The sequence below is a fragment of the Mauremys reevesii genome, linkage group 3 (assembly GCF_016161935.1).
Source record: "Mauremys reevesii isolate NIE-2019 linkage group 3, ASM1616193v1, whole genome shotgun sequence".
Lineage (NCBI taxonomy): Eukaryota > Metazoa > Chordata > Testudines > Geoemydidae > Mauremys > Mauremys reevesii.
This window is the reverse complement of record NC_052625.1, coordinates 84,887,454-84,912,556: the sequence shown is the minus strand read 5'-3', so window position 1 is coordinate 84,912,556 and position 25,103 is coordinate 84,887,454. Positions and strand designations below refer to the sequence as shown.

The following is a 25,103-nucleotide window of genomic DNA, read 5'->3' as shown; positions in this document are numbered from 1 at the left end:
TGTCTGTGAAGGGGGGGCGGAAGAGGGTTGTTAATTGCATAGGACAGTCACCTTCACCAGGGTACAGACACGGAGGCAGGATCAGCAGCAGGTCACACACACAGTGCAGTCAGTAGGCACCCTGGTCGGTCTGGGAGGTGTTTTCCATGTTCTGTGTGGGTGGGGGGTATGTGACTTTGTGGCATGGAAGGGCGGTTACAGAACTTATGCTGCGGTCCTTGTCCCGCACCACAGAGCCACGCAGCAGGGGAATCTGTAACTGTCCTCCCCCGCCACAAGGTCACATAGCCCCCGCACACAGAGTCCCAAAAAGGAGGGATGGCAGGCTCCGTTGAAACAACCAGTCCGGCACTGCAGACCGCTCTAGGAGCAGGAGCCTATCATTCCTCGAGTGTAGAAGTGGTGTTAACATCACTACACACCCTACCCACCACAGTCTGCGTCCCTGTTTCAACCCTTTAACACGAATTCATTAATAAAGAAAACGTTGTTAATTAACAATGTTCCATTAACTTTATTTTTAAACGTGTGTTGGAAGGGGAGGAACAGGGTATGTAACCGCAGAAGAAAGTCAACAGTAACTGAAGCAGGGGCAGGTTCAGCTTCTCTGTAAAGAAACTGAACAGTCACAGGTCACGCTGCTCGCCGAGGAACCTAGCTTTCAAAGCCTCCCGGATGCACAGCGCTTCCCACTGGGCTCTTCTAATTGCATGGGTGTCTGGCTGAGCATAATCAGCAGCCAGGCGATTTACCTCAACCTCCCATCCTGCCATAAAGGTCTCCCCCTTGCTCTCACAGAGATTGTGGAGCACACAGCAAGCTGCAATAACAATGGGGATATTGGTGGGCGGGGCATTCACTCAGGCCAGGGCTTTATAAAGCCGCGGACAAGCGACCAGGGAGCTTTGCGAACAGGGGCTGCTAACAGGGAGTTTCGCAAGGGAGTTTGGAAGGGAGCGGGAGTCCCTCGCCGGCCGTAACCCCTTCCCTGTGGCCCCCCGCTAAAATCCTAAAACCTATAAACCAAACTACATTCAAAACCTCTTTCTTTAAACCACCCTTACATTAACTAGGAGACAATGCAGGCAGAAGCCCAGCAGCAGGGTGGGGGCTATCCAGTTTATTGCGCTGAGTGTTGCATGTATGATTACCTGCCCTGTGGGCGGGTGGCGTATGTGTGCAGTCGGTGCAAGGAGCTCCTGGCCCTCAGAGACCATGTACGGACTTTGGAGGCCAGGGTGGCGGAACTGGAGGAGCTAAGAGAGGCAGAGAGGTATGTTGATGAGGCTTTTCGGGACACTGTAGAATTGTCCCACCTCCGCTTAGACAGCTCCTGTGCTGTTGAGGAGGAAGAAAGGCCCAGGGAAGCAGAGCAGTCGATGGGAGCAGAGGGAAACCTTCCCGTAGTCGGGACCCTCCTTCCAGATGGTGCTGGGGTTGCCTCTCGCACTGAGGTTGCCTCTCCGGGGGAGGGAACTCCAGTTTCTAGGAAAAGGCAGGTGTTAGTAATGGGAGATTCGATTATTAGAAATGTAGATAGCTGGGTCTGTGATGACCGGGAGAACCGTATGGTGACTTGCCTGCCTGGTGCGAAGGTTGCGGATCTCTCGAGGCATCTAGATAGACTTATGTGTAGTGCTGGGGAGGAGCCGGTGGTCGTGGTACATGTAGGTACCAATGACATAGGGAAGGGTAGGAGAGATGTCCTGGAAGCCAAATTTAGGCTGCTAGGGAAGAGACTGAAATCCAGGACCTCTATGGTGGCATTTTCAGAAATGCTCCCAGTTCCACGCGCAGGGCCAGGTAGGCAGGCAGAGCTTCAGAGTCTCAATGCGTGGATGAGACGATGGTGTAGAGAGGAGGGGTTCACGTTCATTAGGAACTGGGGAAACATCTGGGATGGGAGGAGCCTATACAGGAGAGATGGGCTCCACCTAAACCAAAGTGGAACCAAACTGCTGGCGCTAAACATTAAAAAGGTTGTAGAGCAGTTTTTAAACTAGGAGATGGGGGAAAGCCGACTGCTGCAGAGGAGCGTATGGATCGGACACAGACTTCTCTTAGGGGAGAGCCTGATGATAGAGAATCTCCAGGTTATAGTCAGGAGCAGAGGACTGAAAAGTATAATGTAAGGGCCGGATCAGATGATAAACAGTCACATAAAAAAGAATCTGGCACATCAGAAAAAGGCAGGCTAATAAACAGGGACAAGTTTTTAAAGTGCTTGTACACACATGCCAGAAGTCTAAATAATAAGATGGGTGAACTAGAGTGCCTTGTGATAAAGGAGGATATAGATATAATAGGCATCACAGAAACCTGGTGGACTGAGAGCAACCAATGGGACACAATCATTCCGGGGTACAAAATATATCGGAAGGACAGAACAGGTCGTGCAGGGGGAGGAGTGGCACTATATGTGAAAGAAAGTGTAGATTCAAATGAAGTAAAAATCGTAAGCGAATCCACATGTTCCATAGAGTCTCTATGGATAGAAATTTCATGCTCTAGTAAAAATATAACATTAGCGATCTATTATCGACCACCTGACCAGGACAGTAATAGTGATGATGAAATGCTAAGGGAAATTAGAGAGGCTATCAAAATTAAGAACCCAATAATAGTGGGGGATTTCAATTATCCCCATATTGACTGGGAACATTTCAGTTCAGGACGAAATGCAGAGATAAAATTTCTCGATACTTTAAATGACTGCTTCATGGAGCAGCTGGTACGGGAACCCACAAGGGGAGAGGCAACTCTAGATTTAATCCTGAGTGGAGCGCAGGAGCTGGTCCAAGAGGTAACTATAGCAGGACCGCTTGGAAATAGTGACCATAATACAATAGCATTCAACATCCCTGTGGTGGGAAGAACACAACTGCCCAACACTGTGGCATTTAATTTCAAAAGGGGGAACTATGCAAACAAGAGGGGGTTAGTTAGACAAAAGTTAAAAGGTACAGTGACTAAAGTGAAATCCCTGCAAGTTGCATGGGCCCTTTTTAAAGACACCATAATAGAGGCCCAACTTCAATGTATACCCCAAATTAAGAAAAACAGTAAAATAACTAAAAAAGAGCCACCGTGGCTTAACAACCATGTAAAAGAAGCAGTGAGAGATAAAAAGACTTCCTTTAAAAAGTGGAAGTCAAATCCTAGTGAGGCAAATAGAAAGGAGCACAAACACTGCCAACTTAAATGCAAGAGTGTAATAAGAAAAGCCAAAGAGGAGTTTGAAGAACGGCTAGCCAAAAACTCCAAAGCTAATAATAAAATGTTTTTTAAGTACATCAGAAGCAGGAAGCCTGCTAAACAACCAGTGGGGCCCCTTTATGATCAAAATACAAAAGGAGTGCTTAAAGACGATAAAGTCATTGCGGAGAAACTAAATGGATTCTTTGCTTCAGTCTTCACGGCTGAGGATGTTAGGGAGATTCCCAAACCTGAGCTGGCTTTTGTAGGTGACAAATCTGAGGAACTGTCACAGATTGAAGTGTCACTAGAGGAGGTTTTGGAATTAATTGATAAACTCAACATTAACAAGTCACCGGGACCAGATGGCATTCACCCAAGAGTTCTGAAAGAACTCAAATGTGAAGTTGCGGAACTATTAACTAAGGTTTGTAACCTGTCCTTTAAATCGGCTTCGGTACCCAATGACTGGAAGTTAGTTAATGTAACGCCAATATTTAAAAAGGGCTCTAGGGGTGATCCCGGCAATTACAGACCAGTAAGTCTAACGTCGGTACCGGGCAAATTAGTTGAAACAATAGTAAAGAATAAAATTGTCAGACACATAGATAAACATAAACTCTTGAGCAATAGTCAACATGGTTTCTGTAAAGGGAAATCGTGTCTTACTAATCTATTAGAATTCTTTGAAGGGGTCAACAAACATGTGGACAAGGGAGATCCGGTGGACATAGTGTACTTGGATTTCCAGAAAGCCTTTGACAAGGTCCCTCACCAAAGGCTCTTACGTAAATTAAGCTGTCATGGGATAAAAGGGAAGGTCCTTTCATGGATTGAGAACTGGTTAAAAGACAGGGAACAAAGGGTAGGAATTAATGGAAAATTCTCAGAATGGAGAGGTGTAACTAGTGGTGTTCCCCAAGGGTCAGTCCTGGGACCAATCCTATTCAATTTATTCATAAATGATCTGGAGAAAGGGGTAAACAGTGAGGTGGCCAAGTTTGCAGATGATACTAAACTTCTCAAGATAGTTAAGACCAAAGCAGATTGTGAAGAACTTCAAAAAGATCTCACAAAACTAAGTGATTGGGCAACAAAATGGCAAATGAAATTTAATGTGGATAAATGTAAAGTAATGCACATTGGAAAAAATAACCCCAACTATACATACAACATGATGGGGGCTAACTTAGCTACAACAAGTCAGGAAAAAGATCTTGGCGTCATCATGGATAGTTCTCTGAAGATGTCCACGCAGTGTGCAGAGGCGGTCAAAAAAGCAAATAGGATGTTAGGAATCATTAAAAAGGGGATAGAGAATAAGACTGAGAATATATTATTGCCCTTATATAAATCCATGGTACGCCCACATCTCGAATACTGTGTACAGATGTGGTCTCCTCACCTCAAAAAAGATATTCTAGCACTAGAAAAGGTTCAGAAAAGGGCAACTAAAATGATTAGGGGTTTAGAGAGGGTCCCATACGAGGAAAGATTAAAGAGGCTAGGACTCTTCAGCTTGGAAAAGAGAAGACTAAGGGGGGACATGATAGAGGTATATAAAATCATGAGTGATGTTGAGAAAGTGGATAAGGAAAAGTTATTTACTTATTCCCATAATACAAGAACTAGGGGTCACCAAATGAAATTAATAGGCAGCATGTTTAAAACAAATAAAAGGAAGTTCTTCACGCAGCGCACAGTCAACTTGTGGAACTCCTTACCTGAGGAGGTTGTGAAGGCTAGGACTATAACAATGTTTAAAAGGGGACTGGATAAATTCATGGTGGCTAAGTCCATAAATGGCTATTAGCCAGAATGGGTAAGAATGGTGTCCCTACCCTCTGTTCGTCAGAGGATGGAGATGGATGGCAGGAGAGAGATCACTTGATCATTGCCTGTTAGATTCACTCCCTCTGGGGCACCTGGCATTGGCCACTATCGGTAGACAGATACTGGGCTAGATGGACCTTTGGTCTGACCTGGTATGGCCTCTCTTATGTTCTTATGGTTTTGCTGAGATCCAAGCGAGTCAGTAAGCGCCTCCATCTCCCCTTGAGACGTCCGAAAGCACGTTGAATGATGACAGTTACCCAAGACCACCCTCAACACATTTTTCCCCCCAGCATGCATTGTGGGGAAATCACAGAATTCAAATGGGCAGCGGGGACTGCGGGAACTGTGGGATAGCTTCCCACAGTGCACCGCTTCCAATGTCGACGCTTGCCCCGTTAGTGTGGACTCACAAAGTCGAATTAGTGTCCTTAGTGTGGACACACAAATTCGACTTTGTACGGTCGATTCCACAAATTTGAATTAAGTTAAATCGAATTAATCTGGTAGTGTAGACATACCCTAAGAGGTTGTCAGCTTTCCACCAGAAAATGCTGATTCAATGAACTCTATCCGTGGGAACATGTAAATTGCTTCAACATTTTCGATGGCTTCCAGGCTCCCCAGTTCCCTAACTAGCAGCAGTGGCGGATTAACCACTGGGCCAATGGGGCCTGTGCCCAGGGGCCACAGTTAATTGGGGGCCCTTGGAAAAATGGGTGCCCCAACATGCTCTGCCTGCTTGGTGCTCCTTCTGTGGAGTAGGATCAGTGCCGGCTCTAGCAATTTCGGAGCCCCAAGCACTGCGGCACGCCGCAGGGGGCGCTCTGCCACTTGCCAGTCCCGTGGCTCTGGTGGACCTCCCACAGGCGTCCCTGTGGAGGGTCCGCTGGTCCCGCGGCTCCAGTGGACCTGCTGCAGGCATGCCTGCGGATGCTCCACCGGAGCCGCGGGACCAGCAGACCCTCCGCAGCCATGCCTGCGGGAGGTCCACCGGAGCCGCCTGCCGCCCTCCTGGCAACCGGCAGAACGCCCCCCGCGGCATGCCGCCCCAAGCACACGCTTGGAGCGCTGATGCCTGGAGCCGGCCCTGAGTGGGATGCGGGTGTGGGGGCTTGCCCCACTCCCCGGCAGGAGCACCGCGTGGACAGACCCAGCTGAGGTATCGGTGCAGGAGTGCCAGGCAGGGCAGGGCAAGCCCCCATGCCCCAACCCCATTTCCCCAGCAGGATTGCTGGTAAGGGAGTGGGGGGTCTGCAGGCAGAAGGGGTGGGGAAGGGACTCCACTTGCTGTGGCCCAGGGCCCCACAAAACCATAATTTTCCTCTGGCCAGGAGTCTGGGTTGCTGGCTTCCAGGGATGCCTGCTTCACGAATGGACCGGTGGGCTCCTAGGCTCCCTGAGCAGCTGACTCCCTAGCTCCCTGGGCTACCAGAAATCATATTTCATTTTGGAAACACCACAAGCTTTCCACAATAGGAACATTTCAGCATGTCCAAAACAAAATATTGCAGAATTTCAATTTTTGGCCTTTCATCCTGATTCTTGATGAAAAGTCCTGCAAATTCAATATTTTTGGTGGGATGGAAATTCTATTTCCTGGCTTGCTCTGAGGGGCTCAATTATTTTATTTTAATTTATTCTCCTAGTTTTCCTCTTATTATTTTTAGGTCCAATATTGTCAAATCCCGTTAGAAAAGCTCTTTCTGCTCAGTGGTGTATCTGTCAAAATGCACCGTCACTTGGTGTGTGAAGAGTACAGAATTCCTTATTCAGGCATGTCCTTATTTGCACATTTCTTAGCAATGTCTTTTGCTTCAGCACACCTGAAGTATATGAATACTAACAGGTATAAACTTTCTGGACTCAATTATGTGCTGAAAGGCTCTAGGTGGTATTATTATTACTCACTTGTATGCACAGCCACATATAAAAAGTATAGAGCCCGCTCTTCATTTAGACAAAGTATCCTACTTGCATGAGTAAGGAGTTCAGGAGAAGGCCCTCGGTACAGAACCTGCCCGGAAGTTACACCTCTTAGAGTTTCTCAGTGATGCAAAATGAAGTAATTCTGCTACGTGAAAGTACGAACCCTTCAGAGATACTGTTATAATCACTCCACAGGTGTGATCCAAATGGAAAGTTGTTTCAATAATATTCACTCTTATCTTCCTTGTTTTCAGAATCAGACATTAGGACTGAAAAAAATAGCTGACTTCTTTGGGTTCTCCCTAAGTGAGGAAGAGATTCAGACTGTTGCAGAGAAGAGCAGCTTCGAAGCTATGAAAGAGAAATCCTTCAAAACCCATGGAACATATGGGAAAATTCTCTTCCGTAAAGGTACATTTCTGAAAACTCCCTATAAATGATCACCAGTCCCTTGCAGTGAAGTCACTAGCACAGCACCTCGAGCTGGCTGGGTGAACTGAAGGCGCAAGTTCAGATGAGGTCTTGGCTCCAGCATCCCTATGTTTTAGGGAGGTTGTAAAAGTCTTGGCCTTTGTGACATCACAGGCTTGGCAACTCTAGCTTGCTGGTGTGATGTGAAGGCACAGTCCTCTGCAAGGGTTCGTAGCTCAGGACCTCTGTCTTGTTGGGATAATATCCAGGAACCTTTTATTGCTGGGTGGATGGCCAGGGAAAGGCCTCTCTGATGCCACTAGAGGAGCACTGATAACCCCCACTGTAACGAGTATGTAACATCCACCTCCACTCCCAGGCCAAAGACAAAATCCAGAGTGCATCCAACTATAGGTGTTGAGCCAGACTGTTCCTGGGCAAGTGCTATGGCTGTTATTGGTGGCTTTGGAATCTTGGGCTAACGTAGAAGCACCACAATCAGTGCAGAAGTTGAAATCACCTAATACAATTGCTGCAGTGACTCTGGCACTACCACTGGTTAGCTCAGGAATGTACTCTGAGATACAGTGGGGTACCTGTAGCTCACATTAGCATGGAGCTCTCTTATCTTTCATTGGGATTTCACTGAATCCCATCCGTTGTGGGGAAGACTACATCTGTCTCTCCCACAGCCTCACCACTGGCCCACCTCTCCTGATGTGTGGGTCACATGGTCTCCAGAGAAAGTGGAAGATGTTCTGAAGACAATTTACCCCACCTTATAGAGAATACATCAGATTCATGTGTGGAAGTTCCCCTCTGTGGGTTATGAATCATGGGGGCATTATCAGGCCCTGAGTTAGGATCTCTGGCTGCCATAGGCTGAGAGTGGCACACAAGAACAGAGCTGCTAATGGTGGAGTGTACATGGAGAATCTGATCTCTTCCCCTACATTTATTTAAGAATAAGCACCACACCTAACAATATACATGCTCATTTTGCAGTTTGAAGACCATCTTATAGAGGAAAAAAAACTACAGCCTTGGGGCCAAATCAGACCAGGTGTAATGACTCTTGAATATTACAAAATGGATGTTTCTGGGGCCAATTATTTCTGAGATATGGTATGACTAAAACAGAAGATATACCAAGAACTTTACCTATATTTTAAAAAAATCCTACATTTTAGTAATGGCTTCTATACTTCAACTCATACATTGCTGAAAAATTCTCCTGTCGTCACAAACTTCAAATGTAGAGGCACAAGAAGAAAGGATCAGTTCTTAGGGATATAGATGGGGGAGTGAAGGTTGTAATGTGCAAAAATCAGACTTGCAATGGAAAACTACTTACAACTTCAACCAAGGAGTGATGATCCTTTCTAACAAATGATTATATAATATTTAATGTTTGCAGGAATTGTTGGTGACTGGAAGGACCATTTCTCTGAAGCTCAGAGTAAAGAAATGGACAGAAAATTTGAAGAGTGTTTAGCAGGAACTAAACTGGGAGAAAAGATGAAATATGGGGTGTATTGCAACGCCTAAAGAGCAAAACCTAATGTGACTGTTTCCCTTAGTATGATTTGATCACTTGTTTTTGTACACTGGAAAAATCATCTAAACTTGTGTGTATCCAATTGTAAATAATTATGTTCTAGTCCATAATACCAGCAATTTATGTCAGATGTGTGCTTTAAATTTGATACCTCACCCTGCTTAATAGATCTTTTATGTATGCATATGCCCATTGTATGGCATTGCCTTAGAAAGGAGCCCTAGACTTCATTATCATCTATGCTATTCTGAGGAGGTATCAGGCAGAAGCACTATCAGTTATTTAACCACTCTATCAAAAACAATGTAATCGGTGAGCCAATTCTGCACTGAGAAATCCCTTGAAATTCATGGGGGTTGCATTTGATGTAAGTCAGTGCAGAATTAGGCTTAGAGTGTCCAGATGATCCAGATGTCCAAAAGCGATAGAAATTCCACCAAATAGATTAGTTTTTGCCATTAACAATGACTTGAATGTGGCTATCTTCTGGTGGAACAGGCTGAATCCCTCCAGGATAACTGTTATCCAAGCAGCTTTTCTGTTTTTCTGCTTGCATTCATTATTTGTCTGTGTCCTTTTAAATCTTTGATTTGATAAGTGCATTAAAAATGTTATTAATTAGTTCATCTTGTCTCAATTGGAGGGGGCATGTTGGAACCCTGGCTAGGATTGCCAGTTTTGTTGGGACATATTCCTGGTGGTTTTATCACATTAATTAAAGATTAATCTTTAATTCCTGGAGACTCCAAGGAGTTCAGGACAAGCACATTTCAGTGAATTTAGCCAATAATCTTTGAAATCTAATGAGGAATAACGAAATAATTGCATCATTTGTGATCAAAGATCATAGAATATCAGAGTTGGAAGGGACCTCAGGAATCCAACCCTCTGCATCTAGGATTAAATTGTTATCTCTGTGCCTAACATATGAGGTCCAAGAAATTATCAATATTATAATTAAATATTTTTATTTTTCTGATACTGCAGTTTTGCTATATCTTGCTCCAGAAATATATATTAACTTTCTAGATACTGGTGTTTGTTCAAAATCCAAAAGATTCCAAATAGGTATGTATTTTTACTATTTTACCAATGGCATATCTCCACTTCCCTCTTATGAAACCTGGGATAAATTCTTCACAGCTTTCATGACTGGAAAAAGTACTGTTCCTTTTTCTACTTATGCCAATTATTCAATGTGTAGACTAAATCTGAAAATATAGAATTTGTAACCCAGAATCATTATGCTCTTTTCATTTATTTTATCAGAACAATGACAGAGGTTAATAGAAGGATCTTTAAAAATTCAGACAATCTTCTTTCATAAGTGGCTCATTGTGGGAACATGTATCATTTTTATAAAAATCATTGAGGATGAGGAGGAAACAGTCACACAGGAGCAATCTAGAGTTTATAAGGAAGCCCAAATTGCTGACCCAGGCTCTTGGATCCAAGGATAACGTTCTATGAACAGAGTGAACTGGAACTCCCCTCTCTCTTCACTGGTAGGTAAGGATTTTGAGGTAGATTTCTCTAAAGAATGTCGAGGGATACGCTTTTATTGCCTTGTATGACAGAGTGCTAGGTAGGAACCCCTGAATAAACACTCAGTTCTCAGCAGCTCCAATCAGGCATGGAAGATTGGAGCTGACAAGGCAGACCTGTGCCTAATTTGTGGATGGGGCTGGGCAGAAACTTGTGTGGTGAAGGGAAGATAGGATTAAAATTCAGAATGGTCTGGACAAACCAGAGAAATGGTCTGAAGTAAACAGAATGAAATTCAATATGGACAAATACAAAGTAGTCTACTTATGAAGGAACAATCAGTTGCACACATGGGAAATGACTGCCTAGGAAGGAGTACTATGGAAAGGAATCTGGGGGTCATAGCGGATTATAAACTAAATAAGAGTCAACAATGTAACACTGTTGCAAAAAAAGCAAAGATCATTCCGGGATGTATTAGCAGGAGTGTTGTAAACCAGACACGAGAATTAATTCTTCTGCTCTACTCTGAGCTGATAAAACTGCAGCTGAGGATGTATGTCCAATTCTGGGTGCCACATTTCAGGAAAGATGTGGACAAATTGGAGATAGTCCAGAGGAGAACAAAAATGAATAAAGTTCTGGAAAACATGGCCTTCGAGGAAAGATTGAAAAAATTAGGTTTGCTTAGTCTGGAGAAGAGAAGACTGAGGGAGGACATGATAGCAGTTTTTAAGTACATAAAAGCTTGTTACAAAGAGGAAGAAAAATTATTCTTGCTAGGCTCCGAGGATAGGACAAGAAGCAATGGGCTTAAATTGCAGCAATGGAGGTTTAGGTTGGACATTACGAAAAACTCCTCTCAGGTAGTTAATCATTGGAATAAATTGCCTAGGAGGTTATGGAACCTCTGTCACCGGAGGGTTTTAAGAGCAGCTTAGGCCACGTCTACACTACCCACCGGATCGGCAGGTAGTAATTGATCTATCAGGGATCGATTTATCGCGTCTTGTCTAGATGCAATAAATTGATTCCCAAACTGACACATGTACACCACCTCAGCAGGAGGAGTAAGCGGAGTCAATGGAGGAGCCGCAGTAGTCAACTTGCCACCGTGAGGACAGCCAGGTAAGTCGAACTAAGAGACTTCGACTTCAGCTATGTGAATAGCATAACTGGAGTTGCGTATCTTAGATCAATTCCTCCCTCCCCCCCTTGGTGTAGACCAGCCCTTAGACAAACACCTGTCAGGGATGGTCTAGATAATACTTAGTCCTGCCATGAGTGCAGGGGACTGGACTAGAAGACCTCTCAACATTCCTTCCAGTTCTAGGATTCTACGATCCCTGTCCCTTCTCTTGGGAGGGCATACTACACTGATGCTGATGCTGTGAATACCAGTCTCACAGTCATCTGTTGAGGGGAATTCAGAATTCCCCTTTATTTACTCAGTGCTGCCTCACAAAACTGTATTGCATGAAGTCCTAGTTATTACTTTATTTCCTTAAATGAGATGCATATTCCTTTTTATGTGCTATACTGTATTAGTCAATAAAGCTTAATAAGATGGACTCTATTATAGCAGTTTTACACTGGAGTAATTCTACTGATGTCAGTAGAATTACTCCAGTGTAAAACTGCTATAATAGAGTCCATCTCATTAAGTAACACTGAATCAAGCCTTGTGTTTAAAAAACATAGCAACAAACTCCAGTTAGTGAAAGTGATCAAAATGGCTGATCTTTAGAAAAAAATAGAAATGCTAATTCTTCATTTTCAAAGTTTTTGTACATGTGTTATACATACATAAATGTTGCTTCTTTGTAAGTGGGGTTAGCAACTGGAAGAATCTTTTTAATGAAGATCAGAACCAAGAAATGGAGAGAATGTTTGAAGAACACCTAGCAAAAACTAAGCTGGGAGCAAAGATAAAGCGTGAGGTGTATTGCAAAGCCTGAGGACTAAGAAAACCTTGTTAAAGCAACAGTTCCCCACAATTCTATCAGATCAGTTGCATTACACGCACTAGAAAAATAGATCGAGTGATTCAAACTTCTCTGAATGTTTGTAAATGATCACTACACTCCAGCTCTCTTTACAGTGACAGCGGATTCTCAGCATGCTTAGACTGCATACCTTTATTCAATGCTATTGTAATCAGTCATACCCAGACCAATACTACACCACTGCTCCAGTACATATCACCTGGAAGAACCTCTCTTCCCACTACCTTCTTTCCCTCCTACTGTTGCCTCATCTCACCCAACTCCACCAATCTTGCTAAAATATTTAATAGCATTTGGTGTGTGGAGACATTTTCAAAAAATGTTTTAACTGAGGAATCTTCTTCACAAAGGGATTTTTACCAAACACAGGGACAGATTCAGCCCCAGCTCAAGTCAATACAAATGTTTCCATATGATCCATAATAAGCATTGCTGAAATGGAAGGAGAGAGAGAGAGAGAATAGTTATTAAAATAAAGAGAGCACAATATTTTCTTAAGGCTTTTCATCTTTCTGAAAATAGTCTTAGTCTGGGTCTGAACGGATTTGGGAAATTTGCCTGCAGATGTATGGGCAAATTCTCTGCTTGTGTAAATGGGGGAAACTCTATTGGCGTCAGAGGCATTGTGCCCATTTATACCCACAAAGAATTTCGCTGTTAGTATCCCAGAATACATTAGCTTGATTCTCTTCTTGGTTATATGGATGCCAAACAGCAGCACCTCCATTGAAATCAGTGAAGTTACACCAGTATAAAATTAGTGTCAGGGAGAGCAGAGTCAGGCCCTGTACACATTTTCTTGTGTGTCATTCTTAACTCTTGCTTTTGTTATTGCTGTAGCTATAATACAATTAAAACTATAGTCTAGCAATGGCTTATATGCTATTTCACAGATTCTGTTGGTTTCCAAGACCCAGGAAGACGCACTTGGGAAATCCTTCTTGTGGGGTAGCCTCAAGCCCTTTCCCCTCCCACTCACTTCTGGGGAAGAGCTGAGAAAGAAAACAAAGGAAATCAACTGTTGCCAGTAGCTAATTAAACAACATGTGCACAAACCTCTTAGGGACACACAAATCCAATCCAAGGAATTCCCAAGTGTGCCTTCCTGTGTTTTCAAAGGGGTTTTTTGCACTTGGGTGGTGGCAGCATCTACCCATCGAAGGTCAGAGAAAAGCTGTAACCTTGGGAGTTTAATAAAAGCCTGGAGTGGCCAGTATTAATTTTTAGAATCCTTCCGGGCCTCCACCTTTTGCACTCAAAGTGCCAGAGGGAAGAATCAGCCTTGACATGGTGGCAGAGCGGTGGCTGTAAATTCCATGGCTGTAAATTCAGCAACTTTCCTAAACCCTAAAATTCAATAGAAAATCTATTAACAAGAAAAATATTCCAGGCATGCTGACCTGATGCCAAGGTTAGGCAGTTGTTAAAATATTGGAGCCAAGAATACTAACAAGTGAAAAGAGATGATACAAAGGGTCAGAGAGAAATGATAAAAATGGCCAGAGTATAGGGTCCAAAGGGAAAATCCTAATGAAACAAATAGGTGATTTCCCCCTCTATGTGGCTCTACTTGACTGTGCCTGAAATATTGTGTTCAGTTCTGAGAACTTCATTGCTAGAAAGATATTGACAAACAAGGTGCAGTTCAGGTAAGATCAACAAAGATTATCAACAGGGTGGAGGGACTGATTTATAAAGAAGATTCATAGAGTGAGCCAGATTTTGCTCTCGGTTACACCAGTTTAAGTCAGGACTGACTTTGCCAAAATCTATGGAATCATCTGGGGACACTTAAATCTAGATAGAACAAAGCAACAGAAGATGTATTTCAGAGAAGCATCCTGAACTGGTAGTGAGATGGACTGGATGAGCTAGTAGGATTTTTTTCATAAATGATTCTATGAGCAGGAAATAAATACAGCTATTTCACTAGGGGTTGTGACTTCACCAGTTTCTCAGAAGCTACACAGATTCAGGTCTGGTAAGAATTTGGATGAGAGATTTCTGAAGAAACATCTAATGTAGTTGCTGAGCTATGTCTTTCAGAACAGAAGCCAAAGGTGCAAGTCAACATCATAAGTGATAAAATATACGGTACTCTGCCCTGGGACCAAAATGTTAATGATGTATATAAAATAAATACAATAGTTTACAGATATACTAGACAAAGGGTAAGGCAGTGAATAATCAAGCCAGATGTATTTTGTTCAGTTCAGCAAAGCTAACAAGCTGACATGTGCCCTTTATCTCTGGGCAGTAATTTTTAAAATACTGGACTATGAACTCTATTATTCCTGCAGCCAGAAACTCATTGTTAATGAAAAGCTAGCTACTGCTTCAGGTCTGTGGGCCAGGGTGCTAACTTGGGTGTCAGTTGACCTGTGTCTACTGCCAGCTCAGCCACTGGCCTACTCTGTGAATTTTGGCAAGTTACTTCTTTTCTCCAAGCCTCTGTTTTATCATCCATCCTTTGTTTGTCTTGTCTATTTACATTGTAAGCTCTTCATGGCAGGGACTGAACTGTCTCTTCCTTTGTTTATACAGCACCTAGTAATACAGGGACTTGATTTTGGTTGGGGTCTAGAGGCACTAGTATAATATAAATAATAAATATTAATACTATTTAGAAAATGTAGTTCTTCCTTTATTTTTAAACAGTATAGTAAATTTTTTCAAAGACAGGCTTTCTTTTATTATTCACAGACAAAAACAAACAAACTTTATTAACTTGAAGTTAGGGTTGCGAAGTGGAACAGAACTCACCCAAACTGCAGTATAACAACACTGCAGTTTAAAATTTCCAAGATTTTTTAAAATAGGAGCCTAAAGTTAGGTTCTTAAGTCCAAATTTAGGCACTGGAAATTAGGCCTGATATTCAAAATTGCTGAGTACCTAGATGCTCTTCCCTTGACTCTAATCAGAAATGCTTGGTGTTGAGGGTGACAGATTGGGATATGGCTATATCAGATTGTGAAGTCTGTTTTGGGCCGGTGTTGAAATACTGGCACTATAGTGACATTAGTTCAAACTTGCCTGTTTGCTGCATTTCAAACAGCTACCCTTACACCGGCATAAAACTGGTGTGAGCTCAGCCTCAAGCACTATATGCATTTGTGTGTCATCTTTAACTATCGATATTGCAACTGCTATAGCAATAATACAATCAAACTTTAGTTAAGAAACAGTCTTTACTCTATTTCACAGATTCTCATGGTTTTTTCACACAACTCCAGAAACCCAGCACCCCTTGGGGGACAAATCCTACTTGCCTTATTCAGATGAGAAGTACCACTGACTTTAGGGCATGAGTCAAGGTCAGTAAGAACTGGATCTCCAGCAATTATCAGTTAGTTAGATCATTAATTTTATCCCCTAGTGGTTTTTGTAAAATCACTAGGTGTCGGACTATACTTGTACTAACAATTGCTGTGCTCTGCTGTTTCAAACCAGCTGTTGGAATCCAAGATATAGTCCCGGCGTGAGATTTTGGGGTACACTGCAAGTGAAGATGTGGTTGTAGCACAGGAAGGCACCTGCATGCTAGCTTTAATTTAGCTAACTCAGGTAACAGTAGCAGTGTAAATGTGACGGCACAGGCTTTGGCACGGGCTAACAATCAGAGCACATATCCAGGATTCCCAGTGGGTTTGTAGGCTGGTTGCTAACCTGTGCTGAATCCTGTGACACCACATCTACACCACTGTTTCCAGCACTAGCTAGATTAAAGCTACCATGAGTATACCTACCTGTGCTACAATCACACCTTCACTTGCAGTGTAGACATACATGAGAGTGGACCGCAAATTGCACCTCACTTTGTACTGCAAAATGGCTCATGCAAAAAGCCAATGCCATTTTAGACTGCATAGGGAAAAGACTTACTTCATTAAGTAAATTCCTCTCCAAAGGAAGGCATTCTGGCCTTGCACCAAAGATGTTGCTGATATATGTAAAAGAATATATTCAGCATAAGAAAACTGTAGCATAACTACAATATACTGAGCAAGGTTTTGTGTTTTCAAATGGATACCTAAAATTAGGCTCCTAAATCCATATTATAGCTACTTAAATAAATGGCCTGATTTTCAAAACTGTTGAGTATCTGAAAACTTCCCTTGACTCAGGTGGGAACTGCTGAATGCAAAGTGCAGTGCGTGTTTCCCTGGGATGCTTATAGTTCCAGATATCTAGAAAGCTCAGTACACAAGGCCACAGCCCCTTTCAATCTCAAACGCTCCAAGTTAATCAGTAACATGTCCGAAGGAGTGTCTTTCACCATTAACTTACGCTGTACATCACTACCACAATTGTTTCTCTAAAAGACAGCCTGAGCTTCAGTCTCTCTGAATAGAGAGTTTCTCAAACATGGATAAAAGCAGAAAGACAGTAGCTGAATATATGGAGAAGGCATTGGCTGATAGTAAAGAGGCAGCCCCTGAAGACCTGCTATTTTCCTATAAAGGAACTTTGTACCCTGCTGCTTTTTGCAACCTGGAAACTTTCCAAGTTCTTGATTCTTTTGAAGCCAGGAGTGACGATGTGATCCTAGTGGGATACCCTAGAAATGGTGACTATTGCTAGCTTGTTACAAAAACTAAATATGAAATATTATACAGAAGTTATGAATGATTAGGCAGCATTTAATACAATGATTATACATGACTGCAATTCATAGTAAATACTGTCCATCGTGAAGATACTGTATTAGGGATTGTTCAGATGAATGAGGTGAGAAGAATAATTTCGGCCATTAATGACTGTCAATTACTTTCTTCTCCCTTTGAATATTTACATTTTAAGTAACTATATGTCCAGTGTTTATCAGTTTAGAGAAAATGTACCAGTGTGTCTCATTGTAGATCTGATTCAATGCAGATGACAAACCTTTACTAATATTTTGCATTGTGATGATGAATGAGCTGAGAAGAAGACAGCCACTATTGAATATTTAACTTTGGTCAAGCAAGAACTAATGGCTTACCCTGGATTGGCAAGTAGGAGCCTAGTCAGTGACAATGGTGGTGTCTGCATTTATCTGTGATATGAATTCACCCAGAGAACAGGACTGTTCCTGTTTGTTGACAAATTATGTAGCTCAATCATATGACACTTGTGTTCACTCATAGCTTGTGTCATAAAGAACAGGAAAATATTCCTGTATCAAAGTAAGATTTCAGTTTAGTTAGCTACTATCCTTGAATGTTAATGTTTTTTCTTCCACAGTAATTGATATCATACACAGGTATTTGCAACTAAATACATTCAATACTTGTTGTGACAATTTTCACTTCCGTAGTCTTTAAACCTGTTTCTATCTTGTTTCAGGTACTAACTGGCTTGATCAAGTCCTAAATGACTTGGAAATTACAGCTGCAAAATATACAAAGGAGGAAATTAATGAGAGAATTAATACTAAAAATGAATTATTGGTATTGCCACGTCTAGAGTTAGGGGATCCAGAGAAATTTAAGGTCAGCTCGGGATGATATTAGAAATGTTAATATGAACCGTAAGAATTGATAAACTGTAATGGCTGAATTTTACAGGCTATGGAGGACTCTTACCTCCCACAAGGTGTGATCAGGTCAGCACAATCAGGGTGTAGTGAATTTGATTAGCCAATCCATGACTGGAAACCATGGAGGTTCCGACAAGGGGTGGATAATTCATGCAAATGACCTCCCCACCACTGGGTTTCCTTAGATTCTGATCTGTCGCTCTCTCCTTTGCACTACTACTGTCTCCATAGAGCTGACTATGTGGAGAGGAGGGATTTAAGAGCCTCCACCAGAAAAGAGGCAATTAGCAATGGATATATATATCTTTGAAGAGTAACCATAGGGATAATTATTCCAGCCAGGACAGTTAAGCCATTTTAGAACTCGCTACTCAAAGAATTAAATTTAAGTGTAAGAGAAATAAAAATTATGAAATGCATAGACCAGACAAAAATTCAAACACCACATTTCTTTTAAAGTGCTCAAGAACTAACACCACCACCAATACAAGTATATGTTGGGAGGTGAGTGAAAGACAGAGTGTGTGTGTGTGTGTGTGTGTGAGACAGAGAGACACACAGTGTGAGTGTGGGAGACAGACACCAGCAGCCACCAGCAAGTTCCCTGCATCCCACTTCTGAGCCCTGCCGTGCCCCCGCTGCTCTGTGGATATGGAGTACTGGGGTGGGAAGGAGAGGTGGATACCCTGACATCAGTGCCCCCCACACACTCTGCACAGCAAGCAGGAGACTCCTGGGAGCAGCTGGCCAGGGGCTCCAAGGCAGAGGATAGGAGCAGTGCAGCAGTGGGAGAAGGGACACCTGAAGTGTACAGCACTTGGTAGACTGCTGAACGGCCGCATGGATTAGAGGGAACTTATGTTAGGACCATAGAATTGCAGCAAATTACTCCAAAAACAAGAGCAGACTGAGGGGGTAAACACAGGTGCCAACCCTGGGCCTATGCACAGCTCTCCCACAGAAGACAGCAGTAGTGATCTGCTCAAGAGTGAGGGCGGGGAGGGGTGTGTGTGAAGGGAACACTGATACTTTCGGAGATACATATGGTGAAACTGAGGGACAATATCAACCAATGCAAGGCCTATAGATGAACAACCTCTAACACTAGTACAAAGCTCACGGAATCTGCAGCTGCTGAACAGCTGATTTATATGCCATATACGCTCCCTGTAGACAGAACTTGTGTGTGCTTTTATAATTTTTGTAAGTAACTGATTTTATTGCCTGAGACTTCAGAGGGCCCTCTGTTTAGCCAAAAAGCTCTCATAACACAAACAATGCAAACCGCTTCATGCTGTTCTGTCAATGGATCTCAAAGCCTGACCTAGAAGGTTCTGCTGTAGTAGCAGAGAGATCATCCTGTCTCCTGGTCCATTAGATGCTCATTCAGATTAATCTGAATTGTTTTGAAAAATCCACGTCTTTCCCCCTTCGACTTTCTCCATTTCCCATATTTCATCCTTCTCCACCTTTCCTTCTCTCATCCATCCAAAACACTCCCAACATCAGCTCACTAGCCTTGAAGTAATGCTCCTCCTCCCACTGCCACATTGTCTCTCCTTGATCGCAAAGGGCTAGCATGGGAAATCTGAGACGGAGCCAGAAAGGGAAGAACCCAGGACTCCTGACTCTCAGTATCATGTGTTAGCCACCCCTTGCATTTCATTTTATCAAACTGAAAAAAAAAAGGGGGAGGAGGGAGGCTTGGCTCAAGATTTAGGTTGGCTTTTATTCTATTTGAACTGGATTTCCCATCTCAGGACAATAAGTCAGAGCTATGATGCTGATTGTTATGACACAGTGACCTGTCCTTTTGGAACTGTAGAAAGATATTCATTAGTCACACATCATAATACAATGCTCCTATATAGTTTTTTAAATCAGCAGATCTCAAAGCACTTTACAGAGGAGGTAAGTATCATTATCCCCATTTTACAGAAGGTGAGACTGAGGCACAGAATGGAGAAATGACTTGTGCGCAAACACTCAGAGCACTAGACTGGTACTCAGGAAACCTTTCCATCTGCTTGGCCACAAAGCCACCCCAGAGATGTCAGTAAATGCACTCTTACTGGGAGTCACTAGAGGCAGGGCCAGCTTTAAGCTGATTCCCCCAATTCCCCAGAATTGGGCCCTGTGCTTAAGAGGGCCCAGCGCCTGCGCCTAAGAGGGCCCTGCTCCGGGGGTCTTAGGCTGTATTTTGGCAGTGGGGGTTAAGCTCCAGGGGTCTTCAGTGGCATTTCGGCGGCAGGGGATCCTTCGGTGCCACAGAAGACCCGGAGCAGACCCCCCCGCCGCCGAAGTGCCACCGAAGCCCCGGATCGCTGCCGGGTATTGGAATCAGGCCTAGTGGGTCATAAAGCCAGCCCTGACTAGAGGGTGCTATTGCAGAAGGGTTTGCTAGTTCTGTTTATCTGAATGTGTAAGAGTTAGGTTTTGGAGAACACAAGAAGTGCTTATTGTCAGCCATTAGATAATGAGTGTATCACTGGTTCTGCCTAAGCTCAGCTGGACATCTCAAAAGAACAGGCCCCCCTATTTCTAGTCAGGCAGGAAATACTGTTAGAACAGGGTCTTGCACAGTATACATGGGACCTCATTCACTAGAGGGCATTAGAGGAACATTAATAATTGGGAGCATGGTAGTTAAAGTTTGAAAGAAATGAGAGATTCAGGAAGAACTTGGAAAAATTAATGCTAATTTGTCTTAGATTCTGCTGTATGTTAATGGTAGTGAAATAGTCACCCTCTGGATTGGCAGGAAAAGATATTATTTCCTGCTAAGTCTAATTTTTTAAAATAAATAATTCTTAAAAAGATAACATTCTATTAAAGAGGCTATTTCATTCTGTCTTTCTTTCCAATTTTATTTAAAGAGGATGAAGGAATTACCTTTCAGAAGAATCATAGTAACACATCTCTCTCCTGAAGTCCTGCCCAAATCTATTTTCAAAAACAAGGCCAAGGTTAGTCCTTATTTACAGTATCGTAGAAAATACCCACTGTAAAGGCACTTTCAGACCCGTTTGGATTTCCTCTATGTTATATACAGGGCCTTGTGTTTTCTATGATTCCATCTAGGTTTTATGGTCGTGAAGATAAGATTTCTGCATGTGAACTGATACAGTGTTATGTACTAGGACAGCGGACAACTGAAAGAATAGCTTTAGGTTGGGAGTAAACTGGCCCCATTCGTCTACATGGTGCATGAACACTGAAACCTAATGCTGACAATTTAAATGTTGACTATTTCTCTGCTATCATTTCAGGAGAAAATATCCTGCTAATGAGCTTTTCCATTCCTTATTTTTCAAATAAGGTAAAATTAATTAAACTGATTCTACTGATGCTGTGATTGTTAAACAAATATAACCTTTTTCTTAATTATTAATTATTTATATTACCATAGTGCCAAGAGCCCTAGTCATAGACCAGGATCTTAGTGTGCTAGGAAAAGTACAAACTTTTTTGTATTGACTTTCAAGCTTTAAACAAATAATTCATTTACTTATATTTTTTAGATACTGCTGCTGGTTCGAAATCCAAAAGACACCGCTGTATCTTACTTCCATTTTCACAATAATATACCTACACTTCCCTCCTTCAGCTCATGGGATGAGTATTTTACAGCTTTTATGCATGGAAAATGTACACTCTGTTTTTCAGCTATTCTGATTAATTAATGCATTGGCAAAATTGGGCACTGGGATTCAGGAAGACGTGGGGCAGATTCTGATCTTAGTTGTAATGTTATAATTCAGGAAGAACTTCATGGTCTTAGTTAGCGTTATTCTAGATTTATAAATGATGTAATTGAAATCAGCCTGTGACCCCTGAAATCAAGAGATAATTCATTTGCTGACACTGACTCCCTCTGTGATCTTGAGTAAGTCATGTAAGCTCTTACAGCCTGACTACCATTACCCTGAACTTTATACAGTCTGAAACACAGATTTAGGAAATTAAATATGAGTTATATTAGTGACTATGCTAATACGGTACTTATTAAAATAGTGTCATGCGGTAAGGCCAGATGGCTATAGGAAAGTAATGAGAAACAGGTATGTTAGCCCCAGGCTAAACAAATCCCTGTTACCATGGTAACCAAATGGCAGTTGCTCCAGATTAATCAAGACACCTGAGGCCAATTAAGATCTTTCCAGAAGGCAGGGGGGACACTAGGTTGATTGGGATACCTGAAGCCAATCAGGGGCTGGCTGAAAACTAGTTTAAAGCCTCCCAGTTAGTCAAGTGGGTGTGCATGTCAGGAGCTGCAGGAGGAAGTTGGGCTGTTGGAGAGGCTGAGCAGTACACACCATATCAGGCACAAGGAAGGAAGCCTTGAGGTAAAGGTGAAGTGGATCTTGAGGAAGTGGGGGGCTGCTGTGGAGAAGTAGCCCAGGGAATTGTACATGTCCTGTTTCTAAAAAGTCAGTTACCATAGCTGATACTATTAGAGTCCCTGGGCTGGAGCCCGGATTAGAGGGTGGGCCTGGGCTCCCACCTTTACCCCCCTAATTAATCACTGAGTCTGGGAGACAACAGAGACTGTGCAAGGGAGGATAGCTTTTCCTCACCTCTCTCACTGGCTTATGATGAAAATGGCTCAGTAGGCTGTGACCCTTGTCTCTAGAGAGAGAAGGGCTACGTCAAGGGTCACAGTGAGCCTCTGAGGCTAGCAAAATCTGCCAAGAAACGTGGGACCCATGGAGATAAAGACAGAGCTTTGTCACAATAGGTATAAGCATGCTGGCCTAGAAATCCAAACCCAATATTCCCAGTCAAAACAATCTCCCCCTATACTTTTTTCCCTGCTAATCTATGCATCAAATGAATTAATTTAGTGGGTAGAAGGCTAAAATTTTTCTCACTGGTGCATAAAGAAGGGAATACAGGTGAGCAAAATGTTTTCAACTAATTGTTTTTTGGGGTCAAAAATATTTGCTGACTTCAGGTTGAATTTTGTAAATGGTTTTGTTTGGAAATAAAATTTCTAAACAGAGGAAACATTTTGTTTCAATTGTTCTGAATCATTTCATTTTGACTGTTTCAGTTTGAAATGTTTTGTTACACTTTTCTATTCAAAATTGCATTTCGCATTCAAATTTGGTCAGTTAAAGAAAAGACTACAAAAAGGGTGAAAAGAATCCAAAACGGCTGGATCAAAATGAATAACTCAAAATAAAATTTGTTTGGAGTCAAGTGAAACATTTTGGTTGATTTTAAACTAAGATTTTTCTACTTTTTTGATTCAGCAAAAAAACCCAACAATTTAAAAAAACCATTGTTTTTGGTTCTAATCAAACCAGATTCTGTTTTGGATTTTTTGGTTCACTGTCCAACCCAAAAAATCCATCACTCACTCAGCTGTGATAGGGAACAGTGCAAAGGAGAACCTCCTTTCCGACCCAGCCAGCAGTCAGGCAGGATATCTCCATGGCAAACAGGAGAGTGCTGGAATGTTCAGCTGGCTGGCTTTCCAGCTTGTATGCTATGTCCCTAAGGTGGTTAAGAGGGTGTTTAGTTCTTTCCACCTAGTACAGTCGTTCTTAACCTTTACTGCAGCCTGCACCCCTTTGGTTCTCAAAATATGTTCTTGCACCCCTTAAAATGTATAATATTAATAAATACATAGGTTTGATGAAACAAAGTAGCTGTATTTACGTGTCAGTGCTTAATTTATGTTTTCAATGATTTACCTTCTAAAAAAATCTGGCTTGTCTCACATCCCTAGAAAGGGCACCTCGCACCCCCAGGGGGTGCGTGCACCCCAGGTTAAGAACTACTGACCTAGTATATGTGTGCCCTTCCATTAGTGGCCAGTACTAGCCCTTAGATGGAGGGAATACTTATTGCTTCTGTTCAGAAGAGCAGTAGCAAAACGTGTTACTGTAGTCCTCAGCTCAAAACTCTGACTGACACCATGAAGTCAGCCTAAGCCTATAAAAGGAGTCCACGTTCCTTGTCTCAGTTCATCTTTACCTCATTATTACTGAATCATTCTGATTTTCTGGGGTTTTTTCCTCCAGTGTGTTGGGGCTCCTATTTTGGTTATTTAGTTGAATGGAACAAGCATATGGATGATGAAAATGTTATGGAGATAACCTATGAAGAGCTGAAAGAGGTGAGGTTAATGCTGTTTAAAGGAATCTTTGCTTCCTACTGAATTAATGCATAGCTAATGATAACAACAGAGCTACTAAGCCAATGCAAGGCCTATGCAATTCATTTTGTTTTTGATAGAAACCAACAAAAGAAATTTTCATGAAATTTTGATCAACAAGCCACATTCTATAAAAAAAAACCTCATGTTTCAGTGGAAATTTTTAAATCTGCTCTACTTAAACCCTATGAAGAAATAAGTCAGATGCAAATATCATATAGTCCTAGTTCAAGACCTCTGAGTAGGGTGGAATTTCACCATCTGTGACCACCAATGTGCCAAGAAACTTGAATCTAGGACAGGGGTGGCTCTAGCCATTTCGCTGCCCCAAGCACGGCGGTACGCCGCAGGGGGAGCTCCGCTGGTCGCCGGTCCCGCGGCTCCGGTGGACCTCCCACAGGCGTGCCTGTGGATGGTCCGCTGGTCCTGCGGCTCCACTGAAAGCTCCAAAGAAGCTGCGGGACCAGCGGACCCTCCGCCGGCATGCCTGCGGGAGGTCCACCGGAGCCACCTGCCGCCCTCCCGGTGACCGGCAGAGCGCCCCTCGTGGCATGGCCCGTGCTGGGGCCTGGAGCCGCCCCTGATCTAGGAACAAAGACTTTGGAACGAATAAGGCCTACATCTAATAGTATTCACTTCATGGGGAAATGATTAACAAGAGCCAACATCAGCCTTGCTGTAAGCAGATGTAACGCTGTTACCTTTCAATGGATTTCCACCCATTCACTTACTTCATTTAGCCCTGAAACTCAGATAAAACATTGTCACAATAAAACTGGCCAAGTTTTTCAGTCCTCACTCAGTCAAAACTTTAATTGTCTTTAGTGGGAAATTTTGCCAAAATGGAAGACAATAAGATATGTCCATCTGTAACCAATGTGGACTTCTCCAAATCTCACATGTGAGTGAGCTGGATGGGATTGTAGTCTACATATTGAATTAACCTAAATTACAGTAACATGAAGTGTGTGAAACACTGGCAAAATCCACAAAGCCATCTAATA

At 42.6% G+C, this 25,103-nt stretch overlaps 1 long non-coding RNA gene and 1 pseudogene across 2 annotated transcripts in view; one reads left to right on the top strand and one right to left on the bottom strand.

The window, feature by feature from the left end:
- The window catches only part of LOC120401645, a 39,501-nt pseudogene that overhangs the window by 10,078 nt on the left and 4,320 nt on the right, over positions 1–25,103 (top strand).
- The window catches only part of LOC120401651, a 37,249-nt gene that overhangs the window by 10,168 nt on the left and 1,978 nt on the right, over positions 1–25,103 (bottom strand). Inside the window, exons 2-3 of one of the 2 annotated variants that reach the window (XR_005596612.1) lie at positions 20,829–20,879; positions 12,539–12,849 (exon numbers count right to left, since the gene is read on the bottom strand). This is a non-coding gene — a long non-coding RNA (uncharacterized LOC120401651). Of the gene's footprint in view, positions 1–12,538; positions 12,850–20,828; positions 20,880–25,103 lie in introns of those variants that run through there. The other variant, XR_005596611.1, reaches the window with a different exon arrangement.